The 23,495-nt window shown below is 32.2% G+C and overlaps 1 pseudogene; it reads right to left on the minus strand.

The window, feature by feature from the left end:
* On the minus strand, positions 1–22,802 carry LOC141600542 (LEAF RUST 10 DISEASE-RESISTANCE LOCUS RECEPTOR-LIKE PROTEIN KINASE-like 1.2; annotated as a pseudogene).
* Between the last annotated feature and the right edge of the window lie 693 nt (positions 22,803–23,495).

Genomic DNA, 23,495 nt, shown 5'->3' on the forward strand with positions numbered 1-23,495 from the left:
AACTTTGATCAAGAATCCTTCAAGAACACTCGGGTGTATGGGTTATATTTATGCTCAAAACTGATACTCTGTATATTACATTGTACGATATGGCCGATCTCCATCGATACACACTTTGACCACCTTGAGTATTAATGTATTAACTCTGCTTATCCTAAAAATTAAGCAGCCTTAACTACTGGTGTTCTCTGATATGGTAGAGCTACTCACTATATTCATCACTGAAGTTGGCGATTGTCGGCTTAATTGATGATTACTCAACAATTTAACCTCACAATCCTCATTCTTGAAGGCGACAGCAAGTTTGTGATTTGTACTAAATCTTTCTTTTCCATCTCTTCAATTTGCGATGCTTCGTAATCAAAATTTTGAATCCTCGTCAAAACTTCCAAAACTTCGTCCATTGACGGCCTGAAGTCTTTGTAATGCTGCAGTAAGCTTTGGAATGCTAGCTCGCTCATCGATGTTGTCATTCTTCTGACCTTCAAGTCGGACTCATACCCTAGTTGTGGATCCACCAGATCGGCAAATTCACACCGTTGTATCCTGTTCATTGCGTAATTTGACAGGTTGATCTCGTAGTTGTGTCTGTCCATATCTACTGCACGAAGTGAGGAGATGAGCTCGACTAAAACCACCCCAAACTCAGACATCGCTCTTATCGTCGGTGATAGCATTGGTGGTACTCGGGATCTAAGTACCCTGGAGTTCCACGGGGGAAATTTGTTGAGACATGGGTTACGTCATTTGGGAAGAGTCTGGATAACCCGAAATCAGCCACCTTGACATTAAAGTTTTTATCTAAGAGGATGTTATTTGTTTTGACATCGCGGTGAATGATATCTGAGGCATGAAGGTATGACAAGGCACTTGCGGTTTCTACAGCAATTTTTAGACGGGTATCCCATGTGAGTGGGCCAGAGTTCACCTTCTGACCATACAAGTGATCGCAAGAATCGTTCCATTGGAAACGTACTCGTACACAAGAAGGAGTTCCGATCGTGGCAAGACGTGCATCCGTAGAGAGATACGAGGTTACGGTGCCTCGACACGTAAGTATCTGAACTTCATTCATGAACTGTTCCACTCTTTTGAAGTTTCTCTCGTATGACGCTTTCATCGCTACTTCTCTTCCATCTTTGAGTTTGCCTATAACAAAACATTGTTTGGTTGAAAATTGGCTCGGAATGAAAAAGCCATCGGACAAATTAATTAAGGCAAATGAGGATTGCCTGAGTCGTCTCATGCAATTATTTAGTTACCATATATAGGGCTTACCATAGTAAACAATTCCAAAGCCGCCACCACCAAGTTCTCTCGGTATGATCAAACTGTTGGTGGTCCTGTTCAAGTTCTTTGTAGGAGAAAAGTGGAACTCCAAAGTATAGACCGTCCTTTCCAAGCTCTGATTCGGAGCTATCAAGGGACAGACTACGTGCCTTACCAAATTTCGTGCACTTGCGATACGGATGGCAAGGATTGCTACAAAGACGAATATACCTCCTCCAATCCCTAAGAATGAATCGAACATCATATGTCAGTGAATCTCTAAGACGTCTTTAATTACATGGTTTAATATGAAAATTGAATTTGCCTATTAACAGAAGAATAATTTTTGTAGTTACCGAATTCAACATATTTCCATTTCTTCTTCCCTGCAAAAAAAAAAAAAAATAGCACATTAGAGGAGTAATGTTGTGCCGATGGCAGGGTAAGCTGGTTCGACAAGAACAATGGAAATTCCTAATGAAGAATCGAACATCATATTATTGTTAACAAATGAATTTAATTATTAACAGAAGAATAACTTTTGTTGTCATTACCTGAGTTTTTTTCCAAAGCGGGAATTTTTCACAAATTAATTATCAAAATGGGTCGACTTTCAAATTTATTACCCAAAATGGGTCCACGTCATCACCGAAGCTAGGATCGGATCCAAATTGCTAAGTCGGTCAGCGACTATACCCAAAGTTTCACCTAATAGACAACCAAACCTGATGTTTGCCTTTTAGAGCAAGTCGCCACCCGAACTGGCGATCAAGACTGAAGTCGCCACCCGAACTGGCGATTTTTGGATTATACAACGAAACAAATCGCCAAGCGGGCTGGCGATTTGCCTCCTCAGCCTAGGTTCGATAAATCCGATCCTACGTGGACCTATTTTCACTAATAAATTTGAAAGTCGACCCATTTTGATAATTAATTTGTGGAAAATGTCTATTTTGGAAAAAAATTCTAAATAACTTTTGTAGTCGTTACCTGATCGGACATATTTCAATGTCTTCATCCCTGCAAAAGAAAAACATTCGAGTAAATACAAACGTCAACAATTACGGAATTTCTAAATGAATTGAAGCCGACTAACAAGAATCATCATCTGAATTAGTAAATCAGTGCACCTGGTTTAGGACATACTGCAGTATGTGTCCCATCTGGGCAATAGCAAGTAAATCTCATTTTGTTATCGTCAGATGAACCACATACACCTCCGGAATTCTGACACGCTGAGCAGCCATCGAAGTCCACCGTGTATTCAACCTCAAATCCCTTGTTCAACACCCTAGGTAGACTCACATTTCCCTTGTTAAGATCATCCAACTCTGACTTCAGCACCGGGAAAACCCGCTTCGTAGAGCACAACTTACTTATGTTACCTACATCTTCTGGTTTATCAACGTAATAAGCTGAATCCACAGTAGTATTTACACCGTTACATGTGATAAACTTCAAACTACCGCTGTAATTTGCGACTGAAGCACAACTTAAGAACAAAGTAATGTTGGCAACAAGTGGACTGAACTTGAAAGGTTGTGACAATTTGGTTATTGTTTCGTTTCTTATTAGACTTTGACAGGAAATAGGAGTAATATTATAACAAAACGGGTTTTGAACCAAGGACATAATATGCGAAGATGTATTAATACTAACAATCCTCGCGTTAAGATATTCCGCCCCATTTGTTTTACCCATTTGATAGATAAACGGGCCAACTGTTGGCCCGTTTTGACAGCTGAGGCCGAAATTCTGATGACCGCAGAATTGCGGCCTGTTACCTCCCCAAAATGGGTATCCAAGATTTGTAATATTCCCACAAGAAAATGGATTATTTTTGCATATTGTATAGTATGCATTATTTCCAGTTGACAAATAAATTTTAGTAAACAAGACGAACAAATTTATGGTGAAATATTGCAAGTTATAAAAATTAGGAGCCATATTTTTTATGACTTGGTATGAACAAAACTATGGTGTTGTATGTAATATAAACATGAACGTGTTATATGGGATTGTGTGTAGCGCGCTGTTGAGTGTTGAACGAAGAAATCTAGGAAAGTTTAAGGAACGTTGACTTTGTTTTTGACTGAAGATTGAAAAGTAAATGGAACGATAGAAAGTTGACTGACTTTTTTTTTTTTTTTTTTTTTTTTTTTTTTGCAAGTTGACTGACTTTTTGGAAGAGTATTTTTAGCCATAATTCTTGATTTTTTGTGGGTAAACTATCCGGTTTAATCTAGATTTGAGCCGGATAAGACTATTAGTCTATTAGGATAGTAAAACTCTTCCTCATGAATTTTAACATTTGGCTCGAACACGAAATTTCTAATTAAGTTAGAACAACTTCTTTCTAGTTGATCTAAGTGTTCATGGGTATTCTTGATCAACTTGTGAGGGACGACAAATAGCTACAAAATTAACCAAATAAGGGAACAGCTACTAGCTAGAGTTGGTTGACTCGACTCGTCCGAAACCCGGCTTGATAGAACTCGAAAATTGGATGAACCGAAACTTACCCGACCCTACCCGAGGCTAACCTGATGAACGAAAGCAACCTTAGTTTTTTTTTTTTTTTTTTTTCACTCGACTCATAACCCGCTATTAACTCAACCTGATGGATGACCCGGTAGTGAACTAACTTAATAATGGTGTATATAGGGCCAAATTGACATTTGTCTTAATCTATAAAATTCTATTAATGACATCCTAAAAAATGTGAACTAGACAAAGCCACACCAGATGTGAAAAAGCTACATAGACATTCACATTGCCACCTTGGTTAAGATTGACACACGTCTACCCAACCATTCTTCACGCAGACATCTATACTATATAGTTAAAAGACTCCTTACACCATTTAATTTTAGGAAAATTTAATAAGAATAATCCATCCTATCACTGATCTTCTTATATTAATCCATACTTTAGAAAAACCCACAATAAACCCAACTTTACCCCCTTTCATTCCTTACTGAACTTGGTGAAAGGCCTACCTTCTTAGCCGGTTAACATAGTGTTAATGTTTTATTTACCCAGTATTATTACACCATGCCTTCCAAAATTAGTAAAATTACTGATCCCCCCCAATTTTTGATCTTTTTAACGCCATTATTGAGCCACCACCCTAACCTGACTACCCCCACTGCCACACAACTACGTCTCCACCGCCATCAAACCACCACCCTCAACCTCCTATTTTGCGCTGTCATCATCAAATGACCACCACTACCATCCAATTTGATCCTAATTTTTAAATGCCCAGAAAAACAATTAAAGATACCTCACAAAGTACCCACTTTTTCTCTCTCTGCAACACTATTCATGTGATCCCCTTTTTCCACTAACCCATTTTGTTACCATTTTAACTCACAAAATATCCGCCACAAATGGTAACCCGTCACAAGGGAGATCAATTGCTACAAAATTAACCAAATAAGGGAACAGCTACTAGCTAGAGTTGGTTGACTCGACTCGTCCGAAACCCGGCTTGATAGAATTCAAAAGTTGGGTGAACCGAAACTTACCCGACCCTACCCGAGGCTAACCCGATGAACAAAAGCAGCCTTAGTTTTTTTTTTTTTTTTTTTCACTCGACCCATGACCCGCTATTAACTCAACCTGATGGATGACCCGGTAGTGAACTAACTTAATAATGGTGTATATAGGGCCAAATTGACATTTGTCTTAATCTATAAAATTCTATTAAAAGACATCTTAAAAAATGTCAACTAGACAAAGCCACGCAAGATGCGAAAAAGCCACATAGACATTCACATTACCACCTTGGTTAAGACTGACACACGCCTACCCAACCATTCTCCACGCAGACATCTATACTATATAGTTAAAAGGCTCCTTACACCATTTAATTTTATTTCACATGTCATTTTTAGATTGGTTAATATTAATTAATTTTAATTTATATTGCTTACTTGATTAATGACAATTGACAACATAACATTAACTTATAAAATTAACATTTTAATTGAATCTTTTGTAATAAAACATGTTAATGAAATGATTAAAGTTTTTCATAGGTTTTTTTTTTTCATATGATGAAATATTGGTTGAAAATATTGTATATTTTTTTTTTTGCTAAAAGGTTAAACTTAACTTTCCTGAAATTGTACCACTTAAAATTTACACCTACATCTATTTATTTAAGATCGTTATACAAACTCTTTTAATTAAAAATAAACTAATTGCGAAGTTTAATAATATTCTTAAAAGTAAAGGTATGACATTTTATTTCAACCACTATTTAAGATCAACCACTATTTGAGTTCGGATGATGTTGCCTTGCTCAAGCGGATCCATAAATTCTCGGTATCTCAGGATGCTGGGGGTCGGGTAGCCGCTTACATTTTTACTCGTCTTAGCTTTACTATTGCTAAGGGTGTGGGAGCCCAGATTGTCTCTCGGCTCCCCACCAATTTCATGTAAACCTTTTTTTTTTTTTTAATGAAAGCTGCGCGCATCATAATAATAATAATAATAAAAAAAAAAAAAAAAAAAATAATAATAATAATAATAGTAATTTTCATTAACATTTTTTCCTATTTGTTTTACCTCTTGAGCTCCTCACTAATGAATTATCTTATTTAATAATACTCATAACTCAAAAATAAATGAAAAGGCAAATTAAAAGATGAAAATCAATAGTTTATAATGGCCACTAAACCTACAATATTCAATTCACTAATCTTCCATTTAATAACTATTACTCATGAACTTCCAAATTACAAACTATATTTCATGGTTGAATTAAAAAATTCCAAAAAAAAAATGTAACTTACCAAAATTCACATCAAAATTTCTTAATTTACAATTAAAATTTCCATTTTACAATAAAAATGTTAGTGAATCGATTTAACATTTTTCAATAACATTTTTCATAGTAATAAAGCTCATAAAAGTTATACATTTATTTATTTATTTAAAATTACACAAACTTGAAAAGAAAAACAAATGAGTAGCTTAATAATATTCTTAAACGTAAAATTATGGCATTTTATATTCAACCATTATTTAAGTTTAACCCACGATAATTTTCACATAAGTCCAGTGATTTTCTTAAAGGCATCGTCGAATTTTCTCACAACTCATCTAATTCCCTACCTTAGCGTAACCGTTACTCCATTTAACTCTCATACTAATTTTTCAATAAGTCCTACCACCATAAAGATTATATAAAGCAATCCATTATATACAACCCTTTGAGGGGTCGTTTGGTTCGCACAAAGGTATCGGTATGCAATCAGGAATCAAACCAGGGTGGTATGGGTTTGGAACTCGATTCCTCATACCTTGTGTTTGGTTCAATTATGGAATAAGGAATCGAATTTTGTTGTATGTTTATTTTATTGATAAAATTTGCCCTATATTCATATGTATTAATTTTCTAATTTAAATTTTTGTGTATTAATTTAAATCTTCTATATAATTTTTTTTATGTATGTTATTTTTTTAGATATCATAATATTTTTGTTCTTAAATGTATTTAAAATGTCGAAAAAAAATCATTATTTGTATTTTCCTAGAAAAAAATCTGAAAATAAAATTAAACTAGGTTTGTGACCCGTGAAATTCACGGGTTTATCTGTTTTAATTTTGTTATTTTTATCTTTTTATTTATACTTGTCTGAGCAATTAGTTGATTCATTTAAAAAAATATAGTCTTGGAATACATAAAAGTTAGTCGGTTAGTGTCATATTTCTTTGACAACTTTGGTTTATTTTCAAAACTATATATTGTACTTTAGCTGTTTATTTTGATTAATATACTAATAACACGTGGTTTTAAAAAAAATAACTAGTTTTGTGACCCGTGAAAATCACGGATTTGATTGTTTTTGTTCTTTTATTTTTGCAGTATCGTTCATGAATGCGTTATTCGGCTTGTTTGTCTTCTTGCTTATTATCTTGAAGATATGTTGGTAGGATACCTAAGCAAGACAATAAAGAGGGTTTTGCCACAGTTCCTAAAGATAAGTATATTAATATCTAAGGGGGGTTTGGAAATTTATTATATTAGAATAGTTCGAATTTGTTGGAAATCACAAATTCTTTATTGAACAATGACGCCAAAACCTATGAATCCCTCATTTTAAAGAACATATGATTGTTCATTCTCTGATTTTGAAGGCTGGTATTGCATATAAATTAACTGAGAAATTGTATTGTCTTGTGTTTCATCAGATCACTTTAAACAACTTATTCTCAAAGCCTAGAAGCAAAAGTAAACACAAATTATGGGGAAACGTAAAATTGCATTCAAAAATTAGAATATTAAGTTTGCAAACTACTCTTATTTTACTACGGTCCTCGTCGTCTTTGTCCTTTTACTAATTGTTGTCTTGTTGTGTTAATCACTGTCAGTCCCCTTTCTGTTTTTGTTCCCTGGTTTTTTTACGGAGTTTAGATTGTCTCTGGATTTCGGGGGCGCTTGGCTTTGTCATGGTGGTTATTCAGTTCACTCAACATTGACGGCTTTTGTATTCTAGTACTTGATATATTGTTTTCAGTGTTATTTTGGTGCGTTCTAAGAACCTTAGTCTCATTTTTATCCGGCAAAAAAACAAAAGGTTGGATACTTGAACATCTAATTCTATTCCTTATTACCTAACGTATTCTAGTGAAAAAAGATGTAAAATAAAGTAAACATGTAAAATATATAATTGAATGGATAATAATAATATTTTATAACTGAATTTTACATATTATATTTAGTCAATTAGAGACGATATGAATAATGCGTAGAAAGCGCTCTGTTAAAATACAACTTATGTTTATCTTACTAATTAGGCTAAAATTACAAGTTTATTTTCTTAAATGTAAAGGAGTTTGTTAAAAAATTTCAGCAAATAATACATTTATAATTCTTGTCGATTTGTCGGTCTTGCAACATCGTCCTTGTAAATTCAATTGATTTCCAATGTATCGGGAAAAATATTATTGAAATGATTTTTGTATAACGAAAGACCTAAGTGATATACTTAAATTATTAGCAAGGAGTTGATGACATGTGACTTATACAAATAAAATTTTAGAATAAATACGCATTCAATAATTTTTAAAATAAATTTTGTGTGAGCAATTTTTTAGAGGATACACGAGAAAATGTATATGTTCAACAATGACATCATTCTAGTTTCATTTCTATATCTCTTGTCAATTAGAGTCATCTCTATATCTCTTGTTGTTGGTGAACTTTTATGTGAGAAGCTTTAACGCCTATCCCAATGAATTCCAAAAAAATAAGGATGCACAATTTGTATTATTATACTTCCATTTTTTAATTATCACCTCATTTACTTGTGTGCAATAATTAAGATTAGGAAAAAGTTTGCAATTGGTGGAGTAATGTGAGAATTTTACCCTTAAAATAGGACATTTATTTTGTAATTTTTAAAAAAGTTATAAGAGGCATTTGGTAAAAAGCGCGTCCCAAAGTAGAAATTAAAGAAAAAAGAGTGATAATATAAAAATAGACAAAAAAAGAGAAGTGGAGTGATAATTAAAAAATATTCGTAACAATTGATTATGAGAAAAGAAAAATATATAGAAATCATTACAAAAAAATAAACATTTCTCGAAGAAATATTGGGAGTGTTAGAAGAAAATATTTGATGGAAAACAAAAATGATTTAAAGGCTTGAAAGCATTCAAAGTTGAAAGAATGGATTGGAGAATGATTATCGGATTCCAATAAAAAACCATGCAAATTATTTACCTTGATCCGCATTAAAAGATCCAATTTATATCCTTGGAGCATATAACTTCAACACTTCCATTAAGACGTTTGATTTATAATCTTGTTTGTCGACTAAAATATTTGATTTATAACCTGATTCACAAAATACAAGTTGAAGAGTACGCGGAAAACTAATAAAGTCCACGAAAAGGTGTAAGACAATTTAGTACAATTTACAAAATTTTGTCAATTAATATTCCAAGGGTTGGAATATAAAATGTAACATGTCACCAATAATTAGAAATTCATACTAAAAATTTAATATTGCGCATACACCATAATAATAATAAGAAAATAAAAACTCAATAAAAATGAAAAATATATTCAAATCAAAATATAATTGCAAAGAAGTTTCATAACCATTCTTTCCAGATTTTATGCAATGTTTTTGATATGTGAGTATGTCATCCTCCTGCAATTTTAATACAAACACAACTATAATAGTTAAATATGATTCTAACTCTTAATTAGTTCAAAACATAATAAAAATAAAAAAAGTTAAATAATTCAATTGGTTATATATGCATACTTTACCTACCAACTTTTTGGATAAAAATGTAAAATAGGATTGTTGTAATATTTATATAAGAAATTGTTTGTAATTAAATATCTAATTAATTTCAAGAAATTATTTGAGAGAAGAATAATGTTTCGTAAACTAAAGGGTAGATAAAAAAATTATGGTGAAATAAATACAAATTATAATAATTATGAGGAAAAACCAAAAGACCATTTATTAAATAAAAGAAATAAAAATTAAATGATTAGGTAGATTGATACCAAATTAATGAGATGAAAATAAAGAGTTTGTATTAATTTGTTTTTTTTGTATTTGTAACTAATAATTTTTTTATTTTTTTGTATTTTATAAGTATGTAACACATGATATTTAGAGATTACTTTTAGTTAAATAATCAAGTATCTAATATAATTGAATTATTATTAACCAATAGAAAAATTACACAAAAATAATAATTAAATATGATTATAAATCTTAATTAATTAAAAACATAATAAGAATAAAAAATTTAAATAATTCCATTGATTATATATGCATACTTTACCTACCAACATTTTGTATAAAAATGAAAAAGAGGATTGTTGTAATATTTATATAAGAATTTTTTTTATAATTAATTATCTGATTAATTTCAAATATTTATTTGAGAGAAGAAGAATGTTTTGTAAACTAAGGGGGAGATAAAAAAAATTATGGTGAAATAAATACAAAGTATAATAATTGTGAGGGAAAACCAAAAGACCATCTATTAAATAAAAGAAATAAAAATTAAATGAATAGTTAGATTGATACAAATTTATGAGAGGAAAATAAAGAGTTTGTATTAATTTGTTTTTTTTGTATTTGCAACTAATATTTTTTTTTTTTTGTATTTTATAAGTATGTAACACATGGTATTTAGAGATTACTTTTAGTTAGATAATCAAGCATCTAATATAATTGAATTATTATTAACCAATAGAAAAATTACACAAAAATAATAATTAAATATGATTATAACTCTTAATTAATTAAAAACATAATAAGAATAAAAAATTTAAATAATTCCATTGGTTATATGTGCATACTTTACCTACCAACATTTTGGATAAAAATAAAAAAGAGGATTGTTGTAATATTTATATAAGAATTTTTTTAAAAATTAATTATCTAATTAATTTCAAATATTTATTTGAGAGAAGAAGAATGTTTTGTAAACTAAGGGGGAGATAAAAAAAAATTATAGTGAAATAAATACAAAGTATAATAATTGTGAGGGGAAACCAAAAGACCATCTATTAAATAAAAGAAATAAAAATTAAATGAATAGGTAAATTGATACAAATTTATGAGAGGAAAATAAAGAGTTTGTATTAATTTGGTTTTTGTGTTTGCAACTAATATTTTTTATTTTGTTTGTATTTTATAAGTATGTAACACTTGGTATTTAGAGATTACTTTTAGTTAGATAATCAAGTAATTAATATAATTGAATTACTATTAACCAATAGAAAAATTACACGTGGATTAAAAATTAAATGCTTTAAGTAGGTTTTTAACTATATTGTATAGATATTATTAACCAATAGAAAAATTACACGTGGATTTAAAATTAAATGCTTTAAGTAGGCTTTTAACTATATTGCATAGATATAGTTATAGATATAGATCATATTTATAGATTTACATATGTATTCAATTTATTGAAATTGAGCAAGTTTATTGCAATAATATTTAAGAAGGAGTTGCACATATAAATAATTTTAAATTAGAGTGGTGTAAATTTTTATTTTTCGTTTAACCAATTATACTTTTAAAAATTAAAATGTCAATGTTTAATGTTAAGTATGTTATTATTTGCTCTTAATATTTACAAATTCTTTATTATTTCATAAACGGCGTAAAATTAGAATTATGTGATATTTATTTGTTACTTAAAATATCCTAAGAATAAACGTATAAATTTAAAATTTAGTATGAATTTTGATTTTTAATTATTTTATAATTTATCTAGAAATTAAAAATGCCAAAATTTAATGCCTTTTATACTAATTTATTTTTTATGTAAATATTTTTAATTTGTGTATCGTTTTAAATGGATTATTATACGAACATGAATTACCCTCTTAATTAAACACGTCACACTGGAGGATTGGTGGCATGGAATTTTGGTAATGCAAGGTGGCATTTAGTAATGCGAGGTGGCATTTAGTAATGCGAGGTGGCATTGTCTATGTGGCTTTTAAAGTTTAGCCTTTTAATAATATTTATAGATTAGCTTTAATAAGTCCAGTAATTCATGATAAATGCTTAAGATTGCCTTTTAATTAAATTGTATATATTATGTACTAAATTTTCTATGTGAAAGTTTGAATGTCCATTTGTCATTTAAGCCAATAAAGTTAGTACGTGAAGACGAAAGAGTAAATTAATCCATAATATTAAATTATTGATCCTTTTTTTTTTTTTTGAGAATAATAAATCTCTAAATGTAAGGAGTTAAGAAGATATAGTGTAACACCCCGTAAATTTGAAAACATTTATTATATTTTAAAAGTAATATTTTAATCTATTTTAATTTAATATTAATTTATTTGAAATAAAATTTATTTGATAAAATATAATCTTATTTTATTTTGAAGAAATGTAATTATTTTTGATAGATTAGAAATGTTTAAAAGTGATTTAAACTATATTTAAACTTTTTTCTTTGATAAAATAGATTTCGGATAAAAGTCGTAAAATTGGGATTTTCCCATTTCTTACGGTCGTTGGGTAAACGAGTTTGGATATTGGGCATATGAGTACTTAATCTTTTAGTAAAATCGTGTTTAAGAACTTTAATATTCTCGGAAATCGCGTTCGACGAATATTTTAATTTTTAAACGAACCAAAACGTAAACAATTGAAACTCACCCAAACACCCTACCCCAAACCTTGCACCCTCCATCCTCCATGGGTCTCCTCTTCATCTTTCATTTCCTTCATAATTCACTCTCTCTCTTCCTTTCATCAAACACCAAATTCATCTCAAAAATCCTTCTTACAATCCTTAAATCCACCATAAATCCTTCATTTCTCCACCAAATCTCATAAAAATTATATATTTGGAATCTTCTCTTCAATCCTCATCTACTAGTAAGCTTTATTTTCATTTCCCCCAATTTTGTTTTAAGGCTCATCTTTTAGGGTTTTCGAATTTAAGCTTAATAATTGTGTTTTTGTTGTTCTTATAGGTGAAGAATTTGAAGATGAGTTAGGTGACTCATATGTTGTTGAAGGTGAAGAGTAATTTTGGGTTTTAGAAGCTTTCTCAAGTTATTACTTGTCTCTTTGCTAGCTTAAGGTAACTATTCCGAGTCACTCGACGAATTAATGTCACATTAGTAGTTGTATTTGTTGTTTGTTGTTGTTTGTTGTCGTTTGTTGTTGTTTGTTGTTGTTTGTTGTTGTTTGTTGTTGTTTGAGACGATCTTGTTGATAAATGAATGAATGGAGTAAGATGAGTATGCTTATGTTTAATTTATGTTACCCATTTGTATATTATTGTTTGGAACAAATTTGGATGAGGAATTATGTGTTGTGACAAGTCTGTGTTTTGGCTGGAACGCGTCAGTACCGCACCGAGACGGTTTCCAATGTTTCCAAAAATATGACAGATTGAACAACATCGAAAAATTAGGTGGTTTAGCCACTTGAATCAATCAATTCGGAGTCCGTATGAGTAAATGGCGTCGTTTTATCGATTAAAATTTATAGAAAAGTTTACCCTTGTGTGAGACAGTTATTTATGCTATTTTATTATGCGAGAATTTTGTGGAATTAGTTATTTTGTAAGTTGGAATGTTTTCTTTATGTTGATAGTGTTCACATGATAGAAATTGGAAATAGCATGAGAATGATATTGTGATGAATTTTGTGATTTTGGCCAAAGTAGACCAAGACTCTGAGCTGGGCCAGATTGACCGAACGAGTTTGGTCAAACTAGGTTTAAACCGGTCAGCCTCGATTTGACCGATGACCCGTCGCGGGACTAGGGTTGAGGGTTTGTCTTTGAGGTGAGATTGGTTGTTATTGGATGTTTTATGTTGATGCCTTGATATTTGTGATTATCATTTCACATGTTGGTTGTTGGAGGCTTTGGATGCCTTATGCTTGAGTCTTGTTGCCTCTTTGTCATTTTAGCTTGTTCTCATGGATTATGATACTGTTGGTTAGCTAGAATTTGGATTATTATTGATATTGGAGATATTGTTGGATTGTCAGCTGAATATGCTCTTGCGTAGCCTTTCATATGCTAGGGTGTGTATTATCTTTTGTGTGTGCAAGTTTGGACTCTTTGCCCCTCTTATGGTTAATTGGGTGTCCTACTTGTCTTGTGTGGTGTGGGCTAAAGTATTCAAGCTGAGACTAGGTCCTAGGTGAGTATTTCGGCCTTCATCATAGATAGGCCATTATAGTCTTTGACGAGTGTATGTTCACAGCTTAATAGCCTTTGTGTCTTAGCTTGGTGGGCTTATATCCAAGTTAGGGCATGACCTCCTGACGTACTCTTAGAAGTATGTGGTCCGCTTAAGTACTAGTCAACCCTTTGGTGGACTCCTTAGGGGTACTCATGTGTGTGATCATGGGTCTTGGATGCGGTAGTTTCCGCATGTCGCTAGGTCTGCGCAGGTTTAGGACTAGGGTGTTTACCTTACCTCGTGGTATAGACTCGAGATTCTGAGTGACTATTGATTTGTACTAGGAACTTATGCCTGTCTCTAGATATATTGTCCTTTCTTGTTTGATGATTCTATGAATCATAGAAGGTGAGATGCAAGCCGGCTATGGTTGATAGAGTTTGGATTCCTGGATGTTATGTGATTCACATGATAGTGTAGTATGAGTCGGTCTAGTATTCACATGCTAGGACTATGTGTTGTTATATTGTTGTTCACATGGTAAGCACGATTGTCTAGCATCTATATGCTAAGGCTATGTGTTATTCATACTCATATTCTTATGTTTACATGTTATATTAATTATGACATTTCGTGGCTGGGAGAACTCGGAGTTACTCCCCACTGACTGTGGCTTTCGTATTTGTATAAAATGCGATTGACAGGTAGGTGATGCATATATGGGGTACATGGACGAGCTAGCGAGCAAAGTAACCTTGAGATCTAGATTGGCTTTATTTTATTGTGACCCTTAAACACTTTTTATGTCATATACTTTTTAGAGACATATGTCTCCCTTTTTCATATTTGGGTTGTATAACTTTGTTTCGCGACTTTAGCGATGTTTTATTTATGAGATTTATTTTAGACCTTGCATGTTTGACACCTTCCCATGTGGATATTTTTATAACAGGTTCAGGTTTTAAAAATTACAGGTTTTTACCCAAATGAACCTATTACAAACATATCCATGCAGTTTTTATCTAGAATTATGTGTTTACTTTTCCGCAATAAATGAGGGTGTCACATATAGAATTATAGAACTTTTTATCTTCTCAATCTTTTAATTCTCATAAATCATATTTTCTAATAGTAGCATAATTATGAAGTTAACAAATGATAATTTTAATATATCGTTTATATCAATTTATCAAAAATCTTAAATTTTAAAACTTTGCATAAAAGATAAAATGAGTTAAATGGTAGCCTACTACAAATCTCATTGCAATCTCATTTGTGTTATAAGACATATACACAAGAAAAAAGGAACGTACATCGGATGTACTACCTCCAACTTTTTTGTTTTTTGAGCATATATGTATTTTTTTGGGCTTATTACCTCAAACTTTATTTGTTTTTGAGGATATGTGTATTTTTTTTGAGATTATTAAAGTTTATAAGTTAGATTTTAATATTTTTTCTGTCAAAACTAAAAGTTAACTAAACTTATATATAATGTTTTTGAGTTTTATTGTAATTTTTTAGAGCTTAATGTTTAAATGAATAAACTCAGAAACTTCATAGTAAAACTCAAAAACTTAAAAAAAAAACTCAAAAACTTTATTACAATGCTCAAAAACTATAGAATTAGAGGTAGTACATCAGATGTATAATCCTCTTACTGAATATACACAAGATAATATGACATGTATGCATAAGTATTAGACAATAATTTACATTTAGCTGTTATCAATGCCAAAAGAGATTATTTTGTCCAACTTATTAATAAATTGAGATCATCGCAACTCCAATTTCATTCTATGAGAGCTATTTTCGAAGAAAAAATGATGAATAAAAAAATAACACATACCCAAATAAAACATATAGTTGAAAGTTTCTGAAAAAAAAAAATTAAGAACCTAAAAACAATTACCCATTCACATTCATGTTGTCAATCTTGTAGTTAGTTTATAACATAGTATTGAGTGTAATGGGGAGAGTATTTGTTTAAGCAATTATAGTATTTCTCTTCTTCATATAGTCTTCTTTCTCCAATTAACCATCCATACAAAAAAATAAAATCCACTGAGTGATTAATAACAAATAAAATGGTGGAATTTGATTTATTCAATATTAGCCTTATCGTTATTAATTTAAGTTTTCTCTTAAATAAGGTAAGAAATAGGCTTTGAATTATAAAGATATAAGTATATTTACCTTTGAATAGTTCAACTCCACAAATCTTGATAGTCTCTAAATGAAAACAAAATTACATATATATTAAGGTTAAAAGTGTGAAGATTCCTTCAAACCAATCGAACTTAAAAATAAATAAATAAATTATTAATTTAAAAATCTTAATACACTTATCTTGATGCTGATACAATGATAATAATCTTAGATTATTGACACATACATACAATTTTTTTGGCAATAGGGGTAAAAAAAAATTTTGGCTTGAATTTTGGCTCACAAATGTTGTCTTCCATAAAACATTTATATAGCCAAATGAGGATACATTTTATGACTTTTAGACTTTTTTTATTATTATTATAAAAGTTAATATATACATAAATATGTAGAAATGTTTCATGATGTTTGAGTATTCGTTTTAATTATTAGCATATTTATTATAGACATAAATATAGAGTAAATAGAAAGAAATGTAAAAGTTTTTTTTTTCTTACAAAATTGTTTAAGGAGTTATCTTACGAAACTAAAAGAGGTGGATATTTTGTCTTGCCTTTTATTTATAAATTATATTTATACATTTATTTATTTATCAAATTTAACAAAATTGAGCAAGTTTATTTCAATAAGATTTAAGAGGGATGTGGCTCTATTTAGTACATAATCTATACAATTTAATGGTTGTTTAACCTATTCTACTTTTAAAAATTAAAATATTAATGTTTAATGTTAAGTACGGAGTATGTTATTATTTGCTCTTAATATTTTCAAATTATTTATCATTTTATAAATGGTTTAAAATTATAATCATGTGATATTTATTTGTTGCTTATAATATTCTAACAATAAACGTAAAAAATTTAAATTTAGTATGAATTTATATTTAATGGTAGTTTAATTTACCTAAAAATTTAAAAAGTCAAAGTTAATGTTTGTTATGCTATTTGCATTTAATGGTTCAATTTTTTTTTCTTTTTAAATAAGAAATAATGATGTGGCTCTCTATAATTGGTGACGTGGAATTTTGATTATGCAAGGTGGTATTTAGTAATGCGAGGTGACATTGTCTACGTGGCTTTTAAGGTTTACCCTTTTAATAATATTTATAGATTTTATGTATATTTTATTTTTTGGAGAAAAAATATGAATTTTTCCACATTTTTCTTTTGAAGTCTCTTCTTTGTATTTGATACCGAAAGGTATCAATCTCATACCCACCTCCCCCCTTGGGTATGAGAAACCCATACCTCATGGGTTTGAGGTATGAGTATGAAAACCAATTTTTTTGCAAACAAACACAAGGTATGGGTTTAGCTCATTCTAAATCCATACATTATACCTAGAATGGGTGAACCAAACACCCCTTGAATACTTTTGTTTTTTTCCTAATTAAAATGGAACACTAATTTTAGTGTACATCATTTAATTTCCAAATTAGCATTATTTAGCCTCTCCTATTTAAGATCGTCTCATTTGTGTGTACAGTATTTTCTTTAACTTGAATTTGGAATGACGAATTAGTAATTTGTATATTGGTTTTTTGTTGTACTTTTGTTTTGTAGGCAGTACGAATGGAAGACCTTGTAGTGAAGTCGTATGGTTAGCGGCTAACTCTTGATGCCATGCACACTCCACGAGTAAATTCACTTTTTATACAACTAACAACTTAAATATTTCAATTTGGTTTTAAAGTTTTCTAATTCGTACATAATCAACTTCTAAAATTTATGAATTTTTATTAGATGATGATCAAAATTGAAGAAGAGGAATATGTATTAATGATGAAATAAATTCCGATTTCATTTGATATTCACAAAAATAAAACTATCTAGATTTGTAATTTTCCTAGAGATAACCCGTGATTTTCACGGGTAACAAAACTAATTTTCACTCAAAACTACAATTAGTACACCTACACATTATTTAAATATCAAATTACCCATAAAAAAATACATAAGATAAAATACAAGTCGATACAGACCCGACTTGAGTTGCCACCCGCTGATGACCCGACCCGAAGATGACTCGACATGAATTATAACCGACCCAAACCCGTCATTAACCCTATACAACTCAAACTCGATATGACCCAACTTGTTTTGATCCGATCCAAAACCGACCCGATTGCCACCTCTAATAAGTATAGCCCACAACTTTTAGTATCACAACTTGAGTATCATAATCACCAAATAAGGGCAGTTTTGGTTGATTATTGGAGTTCCGTATAAGGAAAGTAAACAATCAAACTTGACTTTCATATCGCTCCGTTAGTCCGTATCGGCATTCGGCGACCATCGTGATTCCCCATTTCTTCGTTTTAGCTCATCAATGGCCTCCGAGTCTCCGACTAACTGCTGTAAGACTAATACTCTCCACTGCCGTAAATCCAACGCTTTTTTCTCCAGGTTCTCCTGTTTATTCACTTGCTCTCAATTTTCTTCGATTGTTTTGTGCACTAGATTAGGTTTTCTGATTTTAATTACGAATTTTAGCTTGATTTGTTGTTCGGATCATTATCGACTTCACGGCTATAGCGGTCAAAGTTTTTTTTCAAAAAAAAGAGGGGTACAACCGTACATGGTAGAAAATGAAATGAGAGGGACAAAATCGGAAATTTTGTGTTGGATTTAGCAAGTGTGAGTAGGAAATAGCATATCCTAGAAAAAAGAGATTTTGATTTAATTTGGATGAGGGAAAATCTTTCCTATTGTGAAGAGAAGGCGGGAGGGGCCATGGGGTGTGAGTTTTTATATACGATTTCTCTCCAAATCTTTTCTATTGTGAAGAGATTTTGATTTGATTTGGAAGAGGAAAATTGATCCCTCTAAATCCCCTCCCCTCCTATCCCTTTTTTAATCCAAATAAGGGATTTTGTATCCTTTCCTTCCCCTCCCCTTCAAAACCTCCCATCCAAACAAGGCCTTAAAGTTTTGGGTCCGGCCGATGTCTCAAGCCACCTTAATGAGTTAATGTATACCTGCAAAGATTTAAAAGGCTTAATGAGTTAACTGAAAATTTTGACTATTTTTCCAAAATGGGGTTTTCTAACCAACAAATTAGCGAAATGGGTTGTTTTTCAAAGTATTTTCCGAAAATGGGTCCACGTAGGATCGGATTTGGCAAAGCTAGGTTAAGAATTCAAGTCGCTTCGTCGGTGAGCGATTTTACGTTAAGTCGCTCAGCCACTGAGCGACCCTAGTGAACCCCAAAAAAAAAAAAATCAAAAATGGGGATAGCTGGAATCGAACCTCAGACATTTCGCGCAATAATAACCAATCTACCAATGATACACGCGTATTTCAATGCTAAAGAGTAGCACTTAAATACATAACTATCATAATTATTTGTCTATTTGCATTAAATATTTAACTTAAATGCCTAAATATATCACAATAATTACCTTTGCCTGGTGGTTAAATCATGAATATTGTGGGGAAGAGGTCTGGTGTTCGACTCATGTTAGCAACATTATTTATTTTTTTACTGGTATTTGGGAGAAGTCGCCGGGCCCCTAAGCGATTTGGGCTTAAGTCGCTGGGCCCCTAAGCGACTTGGGCTAGGATCAAGGGTCCTTAAATACAATTGTAATTTCATGCCAACCAAGATATAGTCGCTTAGCGGGAAAGCGATTTGAATACAACTCTAGCTTCGGGTATGACGTGGACCCATTTCGGATAATAACTTTCAACATAACACCTTTTTGTTAATTTCTTTAATTTTAAGCCCTATTTTTGAAAAAAATTCGAAAATTTTAGTATTATTGTTGAATTTGCAATAGGCTAAACAATGAGAACTTTCAACATCAATTTCCATACTTTATGTCCCCAATATTATGGAAAAACAGAGTGAAGCATAATAGGCTAAACATATAAGAAGTAGTTATGACACTCAGGAATTCTTGGATATTAGAGATCAACTAGAATGAAGACGGCGGGTCTTAGTCAAAGGAGATGATGAGTCCATTGCTTGGATAAACCTCCATTGTTTTTAATATCACAAGTCAGAATATCACCTTTTTCTTTTTCTTTTCTTTGCAAAAGATAAGAATAACAGTGCTCAATTTACAACAATCATTAGAGTAAATGTTACACGCGAATAATTATGTACTTAGTATATTGTATGCAACAATTGAAAGGTTTTACACAATGTTGAGTTTATGGATTCAAGTACCTAAGAGGGGGAGGGGGTGAATTAGGTACTCTTTTTAAAATTTTAACTTCAACTTTATTGGATTAAAGTAAGTTAAGTGAACAAAAGAGATTAGAAGATACTTTGAATAATATTGAAAGATTGAACAAGTATCACAATGAATGTTTGCTGAAGTATGAAAGCAACAATCGTTCTGACTGTATCTATTTGTCTCAGTTTGTGGAGTATTACTGCAGACCAAATACGACAGGATAATGAACTGTTACTTCTAAGTTTAAGCGAAACAAAACAAACAAAGTTACAATGAATGTTTGCTGAAGTATGAAAGCAACAATCGTTCTGACTGTATCTATTTGTCTCAGTTTGTGGAGTATTACTGCAGACCAAATACGATAAAAAGATGATGAATGTTACTTCTAAGTTTAAGCGAAACAAAACAAACAAAGTAAAGTAAGAAAGCAGCGGAATTAAAGAGATAAGCAAAGAACACGAGTTTTTGAATTGGTTCGGCAAATACTAAAGTGCCTACGTCCAATCTACCTTTTTATTACTTTCCTTTAGTGATCTACTCCGACAACTAAAAGACCCTTGTAATAAAAGACGCCAACCTACTCCGGTTGCAAAGCTAGTACAAGAACTACTCCGTTCTATGACAAGCTAACTCGCAATCTACTCCGATTGCCAACTCACAACCTACTCCGGTTGTCAAGAGTAAAAGACTACTCCGTCCTAAACTCTTCTAACACACTTAAAATGTAAAGGATCAAGTTTCCACTAACACATTCTTAACAAAGAATAGAGGTGGACAACTTTTACAAGATCAACACTTTTAAGCAAGAGAGTTTAGTATAGAAAAGCAACAGTGGCCACGACTGTAGAAACTGAAAGACACTTGAAGACTTATAAACTATTTTGCAAAGACACGGTTTTAAGCTTTTGAAAACACTTTGCAAATATGGAAGAATTAAATCAGAAAAGTCTTGGGGATTTATGGAGGAGGGACACGGTTTATATAGAGGAGGTGAGTGAAGGGATTGCTAGGGTTTTGAAGGGCTTTGAAGGGTCAAAGGCTTTGCATGTGAGGAGCAATAGTAGCCACCCAAACACTTGCACCAAAGAGGAGTCTTTTGCAAAGGTGAGAATAGAGAAAGAAGGTTTGAAAGGTAACCTTAAATGCTCATGCAAAATCTGAAAACAAAGGATGTGAGACAAGTCACAAGGTGACAAGTAATCACAAAAATGGCAAAAAGCAACTTTTGTTTTCTTAAAAACCAAGGGATAGAATTTGCATAAAGAGGAAATATTTTGAATAATTCAAACCATTCTTTATTGGATACTACCTCCTTAAATAAAAATCTGAATTTCTCTTTGAAAAAAGATAATCACGTGAAAGCATTTGAGAGAAAAAGGAAGCTTCAAGTTTTACGAGTTGTGGCCTAGTCCACTCAGCTGTTTGCTTGTTGAAGCAACAGTCATCTGGACTGTTTCTATTACTCTGCTATACTTAACTTTCTCACTTGTACATTAGATGACACACGACTAATTACAATGGGATTAATAACAACTTCAACATTTCTTAATCCAAGCTTGATTGCATCATTAATCCTGAAAAGGTAAACTAAGAGTACACAAATCAAATGGGCATGTTATCATCAACATAAGGAACCCAACAAATTCCCCCTTTGATGATGACAAGCCCCAAACGAATGTATAGGCAATGTAAACACCTTGATTCAAGATTTTGACAAGCAAGATCAAATGATAGAAAAGGGACAATATTACCTTACCAAGGGCAAAAGCTAGAATCAAACTATCAAGACAATTTTACATTGCCCCAAACAAGAATCAAGCTAAGAAGGTTAGACAAGCCATTAGTTTAATCAATAAGCAAGGAGATTTAGAGCATGAGTTTACCTTTTCCCCCTCTTGACATCATCAAAAGGATAGGGATGTCACAAGCATTAGAGTGCAAATAGTCATAAGAAAACACAAAAAGACACATGGAAGTGTGACAAGGTAACAAGGTCAACATAAACAAGGATTAAGCATAGGCTAACCAAAGTTCAACATAGCTAAATAAAGTTTAACATACACCACCAAATGTTCAAAATAACGAGCAAGAAAAACAAGTTTTAGAAGGGCACAACCAAGGTGGATCAAAATGAAGGGGCACGGGTGAGGGTTAATAGGCCGAGAGGAAGTGGAAAGGCTAAGGAGAGGAGGCTTGTTCACCATCCGAGCCACTACCCAACGGATCATCATCCACAATAGCATCTTCACCAATCTCTTTTGTTGACACAAGGGTGGAAATAATATCCACCTCTCCACGGGTAAGGTCCAAAGAAGAAGCAAGAGCTGAAATAGCCAAGTCCTTTTGGCGAGCATCTTCCCTAATCCATGCACCTAACTCAGCCACGGCATTAAGCACATCCCGCATATTACCCGTGTTCCCTTGACTAGATGACCCAACTTCAGGGTCCTTCTTAATTTTCACAGCAATTAACTCATCATTCTCGATTTTGAGCAACATCTTCCCCATTTGCCCATCACTCATGGTATCACACATATCCAACGAACCCAAGCTAGTATTCACCAACACCCCTTGTGCCTTGAGCACAACCGATAACCACATGCCATAGGGTAGGTAAATCACACTAGAAGAAGGTCGACGAAGCTTGTTCGAAATGAGTTGAAAACGTTTAAACATTAACCCGACTAGGTTCACCTTCTTATGGGTAGCAATGTGGTAGATTAAATATTGTAAAGCAATGGTGAGTTTTCCTCTATCACCCGAAGGGTAAATTGTCCTACAAAGCATATTGAAAATAATTCGAAGAGGAGGTGGGATTTGGGTGTTGCTCACGGGTCCGGGGGAGACGGTTTTGGGACAAACAGTTTGAGCAATGCTAAGAGGGGAGGCATATGGTAAGGCTACCCAAGTTTCAGAGGGGAGGTTGTCATAGCCTCCAACTGGAATATTAAGAGCAGTAGCGAAATCAGATTGAGTCAGTTTTAGAGGCTTACCGTTCACCTTAGCTGTAACAAATTCACCCGACTTATCAACCCGTACCGTTGCAAAAAATTGAATCACTTCGCTCACAAATACCGGCTCACGCATTTCCAACAACTTCTCCCAACCTTGAGCTAAAACCATGTCACGGACAGAGTGGAAAGCCGGTGGCTCGAACCAGTTTTGATTATACACCCGAGGAGAGTGAATAGCTTTGATGTTCATCAACCTCTCACA

Source organism: Silene latifolia, chromosome 9, assembly GCF_048544455.1.
Source record: "Silene latifolia isolate original U9 population chromosome 9, ASM4854445v1, whole genome shotgun sequence".
In the NCBI taxonomy this organism is placed as follows: domain Eukaryota; kingdom Viridiplantae; phylum Streptophyta; class Magnoliopsida; order Caryophyllales; family Caryophyllaceae; genus Silene; species Silene latifolia.